Below are 16,440 nucleotides of genomic sequence, written 5' to 3'. Positions count from 1 at the left end.
AGAGAGAGAGAGAGAGAGAGAGAGAGAGAGAGAGAGAGAGAGAATTCCATTTAAAAAAAGGGAAAGAATGAAATATGACAGCAGCCTTCACGGTGGGAAGGAAAATGGAGTTCAGGCTGTGCAGCAATGGGGTCATGGTAGAAGCTGAGGTTCTGGGGAGCTGTAGAGTCCTGGACAGAGATCACAACACTAACTTTAAATTTCTGTATCTCAGCACAGGAAGCATTTGATTGATGAATGATTTACCCATTTTAGTTAAATCCTGAGGATAATCCTGCAATTTGCCCATAGCTCACTGAGTCTGACTCCTAATGTTGACTTAAATATGCTAGTATGGAAACCAATACCCTGGGAACTCAAGCTCAATGACATTGAAGAGTCAAATGCATTCGAAAAGATTTGGAGACCTGTAAGAAACAGAAAGGAGATGCGGAAGGTGTATGGACCAGTGATGGAGAAGGAGACACTGGGCTCAGCAGTGACCCCAAAATCTGGGTACAAATGATTAATGATCAATTGGTTATAAACCCCAACCAACAACTGCACATCTCAGTTTGGAGACTTAGAGCTTTAGAGATGGATTCTCTTGCATGCCAGACCTCTGGAAAGGAATAAATTGATAGCAGAAATACAGACCAGACTTAGAGAATTAAGTGTGTACAACCAAGCAGAATGTTCTCTGTCCCCTGCAGGGAGAAATAAGTTTCCCATGAAATTACTGCTATTCAACCTTTCCGATAAAGCTAGGAGCCAAAGTCCAGCTTGTTCCTGGAATATTGGACTGTGGAAAGCATATCTGATTTTTGTTTTTAAAAATTAAGATTTTTGGAAAAAATTTACTAGAAATGAAATGATGACCGACACACAAGAGAAGACAAAGAATAGCTTAGACACAACTCGAGGGAGAATTAGCAGACAGGGAAACATGTCTAAGGAAAGAGTGTGTAGAGAGGACACGGGTATGAAAGTGATGTGAGAGACAGGAAAAGAACTGCCCCTCCCTGACATCTAAGGGGGCTTCCAGAGGGACTTCAGGGGTAGGGGAGCACAGAACACGAATGAATGCCAAGCGTGCTTCAGCGCTATGGACTAACACTAACCCTCAGGCTCAGGAGCACAGGCAGCCCCAGTCCAGATAAATGAAACTGAACTAAACCTTTGAATATTACACACTGTACTAAAACTACACAGTGCCAGAGACAAAAATGTCTTTTATTTCTCCAAAAACTCCTATTACAATTTGTTGATTTTGCATTTGTGTGTATGTTTATGGGCATCTGTGAGCCATAGCACGAGTGTGGGGATAAAAGGGAGACTTTAGGAATTAGTTCTCTCCGTCCACCTCAAACCCAGGTTGTCAGGCCTGATACCAAGCTCCTTTTACCCACTGAGCCATCTCACCAGCCCTGAGAACACACACACACACATGTCTTCCTTTATCCACTTATTTATGTTTAGACTGATATCATAATCACAATGCAGTATCTCATAGATAATCCTACTCTATTTAAAATAAATTTTAAAAGTTATAACAAGCCGCCTACATATTCAGTAAACCAGGGGCAGAATTTGCTTGTAGATATATATCCATACATACATACACACAAAATGCATGCATGTATATATCCACCTTTGTGGGTAAACATTCCAAGCAACACTGCAGAACTTCATTTTGAGCTGTTGGAAGTAAAGAAGTGGGGTATCACCATGTATACTTGTGTTAAAGGATGTCTTGGCAAACAGAATATTTAGTTGACAGAGATGGCCGACCTCAAAAGAATGCCAGTCAGCAGCCATGGAAACAACAGTGACCACGGAAGAAAAAAAAATAATGTTTTCATATATCCAAGGAAACTCTTAAGGCAGAATTTCAGTTAAGAGATAGGAAAGGGGCCCATGATCTCAGCACTCTGGAGGCTGAGGCAGGATTGTTGAGAGCTCAAGAACAGTCTGGATTACATAGCAAAATCCTATTTTTAAGAAAAGTCAGGAGAAAGGAAAAAGAAGTCTTTATAAACATGTCATGGCATGTGTACACACACAGACACATACATACATGCACATGCTTACACATATGTGCACACACAGTATTGCATAATACACAGATGCATGTGTGCACATACACATAAACAATATTAAAATATACAATAAAATTAAAGATCTTTTTCGCAATCAAGAATAATCATTAAAGAATGTATATAAACCAGTAAATGCAGGAACCAAAACCTGTCAAAGGAAAAAGACATTAAAAAAAAAAGGACAATCAAATGCAAGGAAAAGCAACATAGAAAAAAAACAGATGCAGAGTGTACCAAAAAAAAGGCAGAAATGAATCTTCATGGATTAGTAAGCACAATATGTCTCAATGAATGTGAATCTCTGGTTAAAATACAGAGATTGTCAAAGTGGAGTTTTAAATTTCCATCTTTGTATTCTTTGTAAGATGTACAAAAAAAATAAAGGCACTGAAAATTTGAAAGTCAGAGAACAGAAGAAGTCAGGATGTGGGATGACATTGTTGAGAGGAGGAAGGAGAGAGTCTTGTTTGTTTCAGTTGGCTTTAGGATGCTCTGTGAATCCTATATCCTTGTAGGTCTGTCTACATTGCTTCTCCCTTCACCTCATAAGCTTGTTGTTCAGTGTTTTCATTTGCAGAACTGGGCATGTGTGGCACAGGATCCAGCTCACTCACTCTGAGAGAGAAGAGTCATGCTTTGGGAAAATTGCTCTGTTGGTGAGAGCATCAGAGGTTAGTAGATGCCGGACCTGGGCGGTGGACAAGACAATGGTCCAGAAAAGAGGAAAGGAAGGAAGAGTAACTTATTTAGGAGATATCAAAAAAATCTGGAGAAAAAATGGGAAGTCTCAGAGACTTGTAATACAAGTTTAATCTAACTATAAAAGTGCTCATTTGGGGGCTGACAAAATGGCTCAACAAAGTGGGTAAGAGCACTTGCTGATCTTGCTGAGCTCTTGATTCCCAGCATCTACATTGGGCAGTTTGCAACCACCTATAACTCCAGATCCACGGGATACGATGCCCTCTTCTGGCCTCTGTGAGTATCCGCACACACATGCTTACACACACACACACACACACACACACACACACACACACACACACGTGTTTATGAGACACGTGCCAAGGAACTTACTTCTCTGCCCAGAGGGATACTTCTGAAAAGACTTCAGAAGACTCAAGCCGACCCAACCAAACACTAAAAACATTTACAAACAAAACAATAGCAGGGATAGGTCCAAGAGGTAGAGTGTCTACCATTCTAAGGAAGGAATAAGAGCTCAGTTAAGAGGCATAAGGAGATGACTTGTACCCATGCTGAGCTGATTTATATATTTCTAGGCAGAAACTCAGGACCGTGTATGGACTCAATGACTCACACAGAGGCATCTCCTCCCTTTCTGAGTTAAATGAGACCAGTGGATAGCTGTCACACCTCACTTTGAAATCCCAAAATTATTACTAGTTTTTTTTTCATGAGTGGATGAGTGTGGTATGTGTGTGTGTGTGTGTGTGTGTGTGTGTGTGTGTGTGTGTGATTGCCAGCCTATTTGTGGTCCTGAATTTCCCCTGGGTCCAGCCTCGTCCCTGGATGCCATCCTCTGCATGTACGTGACTGTTGATCCCTTCCTCCCTCTACTCCTCCTCCCCTGCCTCCCTTGCCTCTCCCCTGAAACTGTGAGATGCATGAACATTTCTCAGTTATGTGATGTTCTCAGCAGGAGGATGGAGCCAAATAATGGTGTTTCTAGTTATTACTCTGATGAATCACGGGGGAACAGCCTTCACCAAGGTAGAACGGCTTGCATAAAATATGTTCATTCAATTAAAAAAAAAGAAATTGAAAAATAAGATACTGCCAACATGGGGCTCTGAGTTATGTAGGGTTTATGCAGCGATTCAATTTGCAATTCAAGCAAGAAACACACCAGAGAGGCACCTGTGAGCAGGCTCCCTGGAGCTGGGGGAAGGGCTCCCACTGCCAAATAATAGTCCCATGCCTCTGATGAAGTTTGTGGACTGGGGAAGGGTAAGTATGGATAGTCCTCTGCCTGCCCTAGGCTGGTGTCATGTGAGATGATGCTGTGACTCTCTGAAACACGACTGGGTTGCCCTGTGACCTCTGTTGCCTAAGGGGGTCATGCTTTGGACTACATGAGTGCCTGCCCCATTGCCTCAAGTGACTGACTCAGGGACACCAGGCAGGCCAGTGAAGGGGCCTGGTATGAAGATGATGAGCCATGACTGCCAGACTCTGGTGCTTTCTGAACACGGTGCCTGGAAGAGAGAACAAAGCAGGAAGCAGAGGAAGTGATGAAGTGAGCAGGCTGTGGTAACCGTGCAGAGCAACCTGGAGGGAGATGGGGCAGGGCTTTGCCTGGCTGCTGTTTTAGCCACACATCTTGTAGGCTGCTCTGCAGGCCCCCCCTTCCTGCTGCCCTCCATCACTTTCTCTTGCCTCAAGCCCCACACTGTTGTGTCTTGGGACCATCAGTTCCTACTACAGGGCAAGATTCAGGCTATAAGCCAAAGAAACATGGCTGACATAGCAGGAAAGGAGGAAAGGAGGCAGCATCCTCCGAGACTAGGAGTGTCAGGAACTTTGCTCTCTCTCATCATCTGCCCCAGTCACACAGAACACACACCACAGGGAACATGGCTGCCATTAACTCTCGTTCACCCAAGGAACACTCTCCTGGGCTCATTCCGGGTCATCCTAGGTGTTGCCCTAGACACATCACTGCTTCCAGGGGACCAAAGCAGCACGATTGGTTACCCCCACCCCCGGGTACATAGGCACCTGTGGCCAGAGAAGCAGGCAACTCTGCATCACAAGGCACAGGAGGGAAACTACCAGAGGAGGTAGTAAGCTACCAGAATGCAATGCCAAGCAGCACCACACACACAGACATGGCCCCTGGGCCCCTCACTCACTGCGGTCTCTCCTGGACTGGAGCAGGCCCTTGGAGACAGCGTCTATTTACCAATCACCTCTGAGGGGGCAGCTGCTGGAATACATTAGGGTAACTCGATTGTGAGATTTTAATGACACAGCATTGAGACCTTGGAGGCCTGAGACCCACAGTCGATCAATGCGCGTTCCTTTCACTCAGGCCCAAGTGACTGAAAATCATTTTGCTCCCCAAGCTTTTAAAGGTCAGGAGTTGAATGCTTCAAGAAAAATCTTTCTCTATTACAGGGAAACCTCCTGCATTTAGCGGCCTGTCAATCAGCAGCTCACCCCCAGGAGGCCTCAAAAAGGGAGTGCAGGAAAAAATACTGCCTGGCTTGTTCCTCCTGCTTTTCTTTTGACTAGGCCACTTGTGCATAAGTGTGTGAGTGTGTGTGCATGCCTGTGTGTATATGTTGTATGCATGTGCTGCATGTGTATGCACTTGTGTGCATGTGTGTGCACGTGTGTGTTTGTATGTTGTACATCAGCATGTGTACATGTGCATATATAGATGTATATGTTGTGTGTGTATGTGTACGTGTGTGTGTGAGCATTACCAATGTGCACATGCATGTGTGCCTGGTGTATGAATGCAAGTGTTTGTATGTGTGTTGCTGTGTGTGTGCACCTGTGTGTGTGAGTGGGCATGTACATATATGTGTACATTCCTGTGTGTATATGTGTTAGGTGTTTGCACATGTGCTTATATGTGTGTTTATATGCATGTGGGTCCATATGTGAATATGCATGTGTTTTTGTGTATGCATAAGCGCCTGTGTGTGTGTCCTTCATGTGGGGTTATGATAGACTGTATAGGGGTGTGTGGTGTGGGGTGCTAGTGGGGAAAAGCTGTATAAGTCTGGGGTTGTGGCTTAGTGGGTAAAGCGCTTGCTGTGCAAGCGTGAGGGCCAGAGTTGGTGGATATTGGAGCAGGAATTTGGGGACTTCAGAGACAGGCAGGTCCTGGGTGCTCGCTGGTCAGTCAATCTAGCCAGGACAGTGAGCTACAAACAAGGCCAGCCAGAGGCTGTCTCAAAACATATGGTAGAGAATGACGGAGAAGACACTCCAACTGACCTCTGATTCCACATGTGCACACTGGTGCGCACACATGTGCATATGCACGTACAGCACGCGCGTGTGCACACACACACACACACACACACACAAAAGAAAGAAAAAGATTTTTCAAACGTAAAAGAAATTGTCTTCCTTGTTATAGCTTGGTAGCCACTAGGCTCTTGAGCTACTGAATTGCTTCCTTGTTCTGCCTCCGAACTGGCAGCTTCTGCTTATGTCACAGATTGAGAGAGAGGCAAGGAAGACTTGGGGTCACCGTGGGACTGCGGGGCACCTCCTCAGGCCACCTCAGAGTGCCAGGCATTCCTCCAAGAAAACCTCCTTCCACTTGGCTCTTGTAGCCCAGGGCAAGTGTCCAAAATGCAGATGAAGCTGCAGCGCCCCTGTGTCCCAGCTTGGCAGGGACTCTGAAGCTATGTGTCCCCTTTGCTAACTGGCCCAAAGCTTAAAGACATGCAAATGGGAGGGACACTGTCTGTCAACTGGGGCCTAATCCCTTTGTTCCTACCTGCCAGCCAGGCAGCCTTTTCTAAACCAGTGTTGGCTGCCTGGGCAGCTGCGAGGTGCTAATGGGGATACACTGGGCAACAGGACTGGTTGCCTGGCAACTGCAGGCTGCTCAGGGGTCTCAGGTGGCGGGTGGGCCCCTAGAGCTGCCCAAAAGCTCTAGCACCTCTTCCATCTTCACGACTAGGGTCTTAGTGCTGCCCAAGAGTTTTGGAAGCCTGTGGCTTGAGCAGGGGTCCTCTAGCATCTGAATCCTCACTGTTTGCCTCCGAAATCACCTTCTTTACACAGTGCCCTCCTGACCAGAGGCCCAGGCCCCTCCCATCTCTGACTCAGCCTCAGCAGCTCAGTGCTTTTCTGGATAATTCGGAATAAAAACAATTAAAAGACTCATCGTGGGGCTGGGAAGATGGTTTAGTTGGTAGTGCTGACTGTCCAGGCCTAATGATCTGAGTCTGGGTCCCCAGCACCCATATAAGAAGCCAAACACAGTAATCCTGGTGCTGGAGAAATGGAGACAGGGGAGAATGCTTGGAGTTCCTGGCCAGCCAGCCAGCTTAGCCAGTTGGAGAGCCCGAGGTTTGGTGAGAGACCCTGACTCAAGAGAAAAGGTGGAGAGTGATTGAGGAAGAGACTGAACCTCTGACCTACAACCACACACACACACACACACACACACACACACACATGAACACACAATTTACACCCTCGTGTGTGAGAGTGCATGCACACACACACATAGGTTAACTGGCTGAAATAGTGATTGAAAGGCATTGAATCGGTTAAGTAGACGTGTTCTTTCTCACAGAGAGCTCGGTTGTACGGGGCTTTGAGGAGGCATCTTTAGGAGCCATCCCTCATGCTGGGGTGGCTTTTCAGTGACGCGGCTGCCTTTGGGTCATTCATGTTCCTGGAAGTAACCCTTTGGCAACACTCTCGTAAATAACCCATAAACTCACTGGTTCAGTAAGCCGGGGATGGGTAAAATCCTTTCTTAGCTCTGTCATCAGTGCCCTATCTAGAGCAAAGAGACGTTTGTTTGTGTCTCCCGAGGGAGTGTCTGATCCCCTGCTTCCCAATTAGTCTTCCCCTTAACAGTATCCTGTGTCTCAAATGCCACCTTCGCCTTGCCAACCAGACATGGCTGCCCAGATGTGTGTTGATGAAGTGAATGCTGAACCCTTCAGGAGTGTATGGTTCCTCTTTTGCCACAGGCCGCTGGGACCTGGAGAGGAAGTGGGGTCATCTACACCTCTCATGCACCCTCAGAAGGGTACCCTCAAATCCTCAGGAGTCTTGACTTACTCAGGTTCAGCCCAGAGTGGTTAGCTCCTTCCTGAGGTCTGAGGATGACAGACAGAGCTGGAACCCCCAGCAGAACTCAGGTCTGTGTCACACTCACGAAGGACACTTACTGATTCACCTCATGGGAATCTTTTAGGACAGAGATCTGTGGCTCCCAGTATGTTTTTTGGTCAGTCCTGCTCTGCTGACTCCTTGCGGGTCCTGAGCTGGTCAGGTCCCCTCTTTGGGCTGGGACTTTTGGTCATCTGAGAAGGTCAAGATCGCCACCTGAATATAAAGGGTGTCACCCACCACCTGAGAACACTGCGGCTTTGCCAACACATCGAGTGGCATGGCTAAGGTCAAGCCAAGGTCAAGCAGCTGCCCCTGGGGGCGGGGGCAGAGAAAGGAGGAAAGGATTTCTGTAATCCCAAATCTGTCTTTCCTTCACTACATCCAAGTCTTTCTTTAGTAAACTCTCTGGGGACAGGTTAGTCAAATGGCCACACCGCTTATATTAACACACAGAGGCAGCTTGGGGAGGCAGAAAGATCTAAGGGGAGCTTAGAAGCTCTGCTCCTTCAGTGGCCACTGCGGGCTGGGGTCTACCCTGTCAGCTCTTTGGCTGCTCTGGTGTGCCTGATGCCCTGAAGTTTCTCAGACCCCCAGCCATATTCTAGGCCAAGCTCTACTTCATCCGGCTCTGCAGAAAATGAAAAATACCCGCTCAGATTGGCAGAGCGCAGTGACTTTGACTACTTCTAGCTAAATCGGGGCATGCCAGAGGGGATATTAACTATCCCTGGGCCTTATTGATCTCCTGGTCCCAGATTAGTTGGGAAACAATTAGTGGTCAATACACAACACAAAATGAAACTTGCGGCTGTCAGATAGCTCATTTGGAAATATCCCCCTGCTCACCACATACCTCCGCTTTCTACCAAGAGAAATCATTCTGGGGAACCAAGCTGACACTGGGGCGGGGCGCTCACAAAGCCCATGCATCACCAGTTAGCCTGGCAGAGGGAGCGCCAGCCTGACATACACAAGTCTTTGGTCTGTATTGCTCTGCTAACTCTTTGTGGGTTCTAAGCACAAGGGGGGACAAGTCCCCTCTTTGGGCTGGGTCTTTGCATCATCTGAAAAGGCCAAGGTCACCACCTGAATATAGAGGATGCCACCCACCACTTGAGCTCAGAGGATTCCATGGGAATGCCTTCCTTAAAGCTGCCAGGTCTCAGGGGACAGACAGAGGTCATTGCTGGCCCCTTGCACTGTGTGCGTGCCTATGTACAGACTTGTGCTTACCCATACATACGGGTGTGGAGGTCAGAGGTCCATGTCAGGTATCTTCCTTCACCACTCTCCTCGCTATTTTTTGAGACATTCTCTGACTGAACACGGAACCCATTGTTTCAGCTAGACTGCCTGGCCATCGAGCCTAAAGGATGCTCCTGTCTCCTCCTGGCCCCTCCCCTGTGCTGGTACTGGGGTTATGGACACATGCCATCATATATAGCTCTCTTTTATAGGAGTGCTGAGGATTCAAATTCAGGTTCTTACACTTGCACGGAAATCAGGTTCCGTGCTGAGCCATCTCCCTGGTTTCTTCCCCTTCATTCCTTTCCCAGTGTCCTGTACTTCATCCCAGGTCTGGCTGTACTTAGTCGATTGTCAACCAAGGTCTGCTGAAGCAGCCACTAACAATGGTGAATGCCACTCTGTTAGAACAGGTAGCTACTCCTTGGAATCCAATGAGGATGAGTTCCAAGAACCCAAATCCTCAGACCCTCCAGTTTTTTGTATAAAATGGCTTAGCATGTGTAGACCACCATGCACATGCTCCTGTGTCAGCTCCTCAGCACTCATGTGATGTTAGCATGTGTAGATCACCGTCCACATGCTCCTGTGCATCTTCCTCATAGCATGCATGCGATGTTAGCATGTGTAGATCACCATGCACATGCTCCTGTGCTGGTTCCTCATAGTGCTCACGCGATGTTAGAACTGTGTAAATAGGTATTGGTGTTTACGGAATGGTTATTAAAAATAAGTTTTCTGGAAGCCAAGCAAGTGATGAAAGAAAAGCAGGCCTGGGGCAAGAGAATGCTACACCAATGTCATTTTTTGCCACTGTGATGAAGCAGGAGGCAAAAGGGCAGTAAATCCTCTGACAAAAAGCCCAAGGACTTTGGCATTGGCTAGGACATCCAGCGCAAAGAGATGCCTTGTCAAATGACCCGCTACACCAGACAGTCACAAAGGCATTCCTCTACAAGTGGCTCACAGTGCCTTCTGTGATCAGCCAGTTCCCTCAGGCCTGGCCCTGCAAACAGCACCGGGCCTCTTAGGCCATAAGTCAGAGCTGAGGCAGGAGAAGCAAAGGCAGAGAAGAAAGTTGTTGGCAAAGGGGATGACCCCACTAAGAAGCCACCTGTCCTTCAAGCAGGAGTAGGAATCAGCATGGTCACTGCTTTGCTAGAGAATGAGGTGCTCAGCTGGTAGTGATGATAATGGTAGAGACCCTCCATCAAGCTGCTGGTTTCGCTGGCTGTCCTGTGTTGTAAGATGGGGGTCCCTTACTAGATCATCAATGGAAAAGCCACGCTGGGTGCCTGGTCCTATGTTAACTTGGAAGACAAAGGCTTAAGCTGGTGGAAGCTATCCATACCAATTGCAGTGACAGATATGAGGAGATGCCCTGCCGCTGGGGAGGAAATGTCCTAGTTCCAAAATCTGCGGCTCATGTTGCCAAGCTGGAAAAGGCAAAGGTCAAAGAACTACCACTAAACTGGGTTAAAAGTACACTGCTAAGTTTTCTACACATAAGTACAATACAAAAGTGCCCTTCAAAAAAGTCTATCTGGGTTCAGTATGGAGCAATTGCCTTGGACCCTTGTTTAGTTGGATCTGGGGACACAGCATCCCTGGGTATGGAGGTCCAGCTGTTCTTTCAGTTTAATGGAAAAGGCTGGGACATCAAAAGCAATGACAATTCCTGAGAAGGACGGCATCAGACACAGTGGCACCTAGAAACAGGACACTGTTTAGAGACGGGATGGAGAAATGATGTACTGAGCATCAAACACTTCAGGACATTCTACTCTGAGAAAGGCCAGCCGTCTCCTGCCCTGCAGGACTGTGTCTTAGACCATTGTCTCCAGCATGCCCCAGACTTCATGCCATACAGCATGTAGTGGGCTAGCATCCAGACAAGAATGATGGCTAAGTCAGTGCTGGTCTCTCTGTCTTGCTGCAGACCTGCAAATCGAAAGCCCGGGAGAAACACATAGAAACTCGCTGTTTCCCATCTTTGTTTTCAGGTACAGATGTCTATACTACCTTCCTTCTTGGAACTGACTAGACTGTATAGTCCCGTCTCAATGTGCTGAGCTTCCGTTCAACACTGTCCCTCTTCTCAGCACCTCCAGGTATACCTGACCAGTTGGAGCTGGGCATCCCCATCCCCTGCCTCTTTTTAGCATAGCTTTGGGAAAGTCCCACAAACCCCAAGGGGACCCACCTAGGGAAGCACAGCTCAGTTTTTGTTTTTGTTTGTTGCTGGCTAGCTGAACTCCATCTGTCTTAGCCAGGGTTTCTATTGCTGTGATGAAACACCATGACTAAAAAGCAAGTTGGGGAGGAAGGGTTTGTTTGACTTACACTTCCAGATCACTGTTCATCATTAAAGAAAGTCAGGACAGAAACCTGGAGGCAGGAGCTGACACAGAGGCCATGGAGGGGTGCTGCTTACTGGCTTCCTCCTCGTGGCTTGTTCAGTGTGGTAGTTTGTAGAAAAATGACTCCCAAAGGGAGTAGCACTATTAGGAGGTGTGGCTTTGTTGGAATAGGTGTGCCCTTCTTGGAGGAAGTGTGTCACTGTGGGGTGGGCTTTGAGGTCTCATATATGCTCAAGCCGTACCCGATATCTCAGTTCACTTCCTGTTGTCTGCAAGATGTAGAGCTCTCAGCTCCTTCTCCAGCACCATGCCTGCGTACACCCCATCATGCCCTGCCATTATGATAAGGGACTAGACTTCTGAAACAACAAACCACCCAATTAAATGTTTCTCTTTATATATGGTCATGGTATCTCTCTCTTCACAGCAATAGAAACCCTAACTAAGACACTCAACTTGTTTTCTTATAGAACCCTGGACCACCAGTCCAGGGATAACACCACCACAATGGGCTGGACCGTCCCCCATCAATCACTAATAAAGAAAATGCCTTACAGACTTGCCTACAGCCCCATCATATGAGGGAATTTTCTTTTTCCTTCCTTCCTTCCTTCCTTCCTTCCTTCCTTCCTTCCTTCCTTCCTTCCTTCCTGCTTGCCTGTCTTTCATCCTTCCTTTCTTTTTTGTTGTGTTTTATGTTTTTTTTTTTTTTGAGACAGGGTTTCTCTGAGTAGCCCTGACTGTCCTGGAACTCACTCTGTAGACCAGGCTAGCCTTGAACTCGGAAATCTGTCTGCCTTTGTGGAAGCACTTTCTTAACTGAGGTTCCCTACTCTCAGATGACTTCAGTTTGTGTCAGACTGACATAAAACCATCCAGTACACCCTCCACCCTCCACTTGTGAGTAACTGAGGACTGGAGCTGGCAGCCAAGAGAACCAGGCTGCTTGGGCAGTTCTAACCTACTCTACATCTCCCAGACTGCACTTGGGACACATGTTCCCACATCTCAGCCCCAGGCAGGGAAGATGGACACAGCCTTTCTCTGTGTATGATGAGAATGGACGCCTAGGAAAACGAGGAGGCACCTTTGTCCTGTAGCCCCTGCTGCCACAAGCGGTGCCCAGGCCTGAATTCCAACCCCTAGACTGTGTGTGTGTGTGTGTGTGTGTGTGTGTGTGCGTGTGTTTAGATAGGGCCTTAGGTATATCTAACTGGCCTTGCAGTCCTTACATAGTTGAGGATGACCTGAGCTGATTCTCCTGCAGCTCTGGGACTACAGCTGATTCAGGGATCCTCCTCTTGAGTGCTGGGATTACAGCTGTGCTCCCAGGCCACTTACACAGTGCTGGGGGTTGAACCAGGGCTATAACCAGGGCTATGCGTGCTAGCTGAGCGCTCTGTCAGCTGTACTACATCCCTGGCTCCTATGCCTTTGCTCTTCCAATCTGTGGCAGGCAACTTGTGACCAGGGCTTCCTCCATCTTCTGTTAATATGGCCACAGCTTTCAGAAAGTTCCTTCTATTTCCATCAGATCTGCTCACCCAACCACAGCCCTGGGGGCCCCTAGCTACTCACATCATGAGTGTCACCTGGGGAGAGGGATGATTTCCCCACATATGGTTCCAAAGATCACCAGAAATGGTGACTGTCACTTGACTCCCAAAATACTACTACTACTACTAGTAATAGTACCCTTAATGGGTGAGCTTTATGACATCTGGGTTATATCTCACTAAAGCAGCTCTCATTAAAAAGCAAAAGAAAAGTGTGGGAAATGACTCTGTGGATAAAGGGGCCTGAGGCCTGATGTTCTGACCTACAGAACTTGCGTAAGACCAAATGTAGTCATGAGCACCTGGGATTTCAGAGCTCCTTCAGGGACAGAGGTCAGCAGAGACGGCAGAGTTCTCAGTTAGCCCAGACAGAATTCAGGGTGGCAAACAGACTGCCTCAAACAGGGGAGGGGAGAACTGAGGCTTGAGGTTGCCCTCTGACCTCCATGTGCAGGCCATGGCACATGCATGCTTGTACACACACATACACACATACACAGGAACACACACAGGAACACACACACATACACAGGAACATACACAGGAATGCACACACGCACACACATATAAAGGAAAACACACAGGAACACACACATACACACACAGGAACATACATATATACAGGAACAAACATACAAATACACAGGAACACACACACATACACAGGAACACACACAGGAATGCACACACACACATATAAAGGAAAACACACAGGAACACACACAGGAACATACACATATACAGGAACAAACATACACACACACAAGAACACACACACATACACAGGAACACACAATACACAGGAACACACACACAAACACACACACACAGGAAATGTACTCCCTCGTACTAAAAGTAACCTTACATGCTGCTACAGTCCATCCATTCGTTCAGCTAGCAAACACTTCTTGAGCATTTTCCAACCAGTTATCAATGCAACCATAACTAAAATAGGTGCAAGCCAGCCATGCGGGAACTCAATCAAGTAAAACACTTCTCCAAAGTCTTGTATTTTAATTAAAATTGCACGTGCCTGTTGCTTTCTCTCTAGTGACACAGCCGTGATCATTTCATCTATGAACCATTTTGCCACAGCTCTGCTCAGGAGGGTGCCTCCTGGTCAGACGTGTGCTTGCAGTCCCATCACCTGACCTTGGCCTGCAGAAGGTGTCCGTTCTCCACCATGCTTCTCTTCCATCTAGTAGCATCCTGACTCCAGCGGCTTATCCTCCCTAGAAGATGTTCCTGGTGGGTATGGCAGTACTATTTTATTCTTCTCGCCAAAAAGCATCTCGGCAGGGGACATGTGCTCCAGTTCTGGCTACTAGACAGAAAGATGGAGGATGCTCAGAGGAGGCCCCGGGGAAATGGTGTCTAAAAACCAGTATGGGAGCCTCCAGCCCAGAGTGCCATTTGCAACCCTCATGAGAAGCAAGCAGACTTGGACTTTGGTAAACTGAGGAAATCACCAAAAAGACTGAGCAGAAGCCCAAGAAAACCGAGCCTGTTGTAAAAGCTCAGATATCGGAAGCCACATATTGTTGAAGCCTTCCCCTAAAGTCACATTATATCCCCATCATTATGAATGTTCTAAAGACCAAGAAGGACTGTGGGTAAAAGGCCACAGTTTGAGCTTGGCTTTAACACCTTCTTCTTTACCTTTCTGTAACCTGAGGGCTTGCTTGTTGGGGTTTCTGTCCTGCCTGGTTCCCACAGTCATTAGGTCCCAAAGAAAATTCACACAGAGAGTCTGCATTAGGTTATAAACTGATTGACCCATTAGCTCACGCTTTGTATTAGCTCTTATGACTTATATTAACCCATTATTCTAGTATATGTTAGCCACATGGCTCAGTACCTTTTTTTAGTGGGGCAGGTCATATTCTGCTTCTTTGGTGGTCTGGGCAGGACAGCAGAGAGAGCTTCCTTCTTCCCAGAATACTCCTGTTCTCATTGCCCCATCTCTACTTCCTGACTGGTTTTCCTGCCTATACTTCCTGCCTGGCTATCGGCCAATCAGTGTTTATTTAAAATATAATTGACAGAATATAGAGGATTGTCCTGCACTACCTTCCTGCTTGTGATATGGTAGATTTTACATCTCCTCGTCATGCGTTCCTTCAGATCACACACTGTTCACTGAACTCACCACATATTCCCTGTCTGTCTTTCTTTGCTTTCCCTACCTGTACCCTAGGGCATCTCTGAAGTAGAAGGGACCCTGAGCCAGATGAGGGAGGAGAGTTAGAACGGGCTGGAATCCCCACAGTACAGCAGATGCCCAGGCAGGGCCTGCTCATGAGGACTGGTCTGCCTGGGGGCTCCCACTGGCATCACTGGGTAGATCTGGCTTGAATCGACAGTGAGAGATACTGAGAAGAGATTGAGCAGGAGAGAAAGACTTGGAGATAGACAGGACTAGGAAGAGAGGAGGGGAAAGAGAGGGGGACCTTATGGGTGTTAGAGAAAGAGAAGCTAAAAAGAAAGGGGGGAACAGAACAAGGGGGCAGGAAAGAAAAGTGGAAACAGCCCCGAAGGGAGAGGAGGCTGCAGCAGGATCCAGGGGACCAGATGAGGGGCGGTAGAGCACAGCGAAGGGCCGATGGTGCTGAGTGCGGAGCCAGGTTCCGCTGGGAGCAATTTCGTCAATAGCACTTTTACCACTCAAGTGATTCTCATCACAGCTGGTGCCAGGTGGGCTGGGAATGGCAATAAAAAAACAGTTTTGTTTTGAAAAAAATCATCTAGGTTATTTGAAGATTCTGTATGTGCGCATACCCTTTGAGGCCCTGATGAGAGAGGGCAGGGTAGGCGGGGTAGGCAGCCCTTCAAGGACACAGGGCACAGCTCAGTCTGGTGGTGGTGAGGACAGAGCTCCAACACACACACACACACACACACACACACACACACACACACGGCTTAGGAGAACATGAACAGCCACTCCACTGTTCCAAAAGGACCTAGTGGAGTCTAGTCAGCTCCTGGAAGTCCAGAAGTCTGCACACCAACAAGTCTGGGGACCAGAAAATAGCCACCCACACACATAGGATCCCAGGTCACAAAAAGACACTGTCTCTTCCCAATCAGAGCTTGTCTGGCACACAGCCTAAGGAAACAAGGTGACAGTAACAAGGCCACAATGCCACAGATGATCTAAGAACACTGAAAGAATCTCAGGGGTGATAAGATCACAAGAAGCCATCTTTAATGGGACCCTAAAGATCACGGGAAGAGAAGGTGGGAACTGTACTGGCAGGAGACCCGGGGTTTGAGGAGGCACCATATTGCATGGGGTTTGAGGAGGCACCATATTGCATGGGGTTTGAGGAGGCACCATATTGCATGGGGTTTGAGGAG

This window comes from Microtus ochrogaster, chromosome 5, assembly GCF_000317375.1.
Source record: "Microtus ochrogaster isolate Prairie Vole_2 chromosome 5, MicOch1.0, whole genome shotgun sequence".
Taxonomy (NCBI): Eukaryota; Metazoa; Chordata; class Mammalia; order Rodentia; family Cricetidae; genus Microtus; species Microtus ochrogaster.
Note: the sequence above shows the minus strand (reverse complement) of the source record.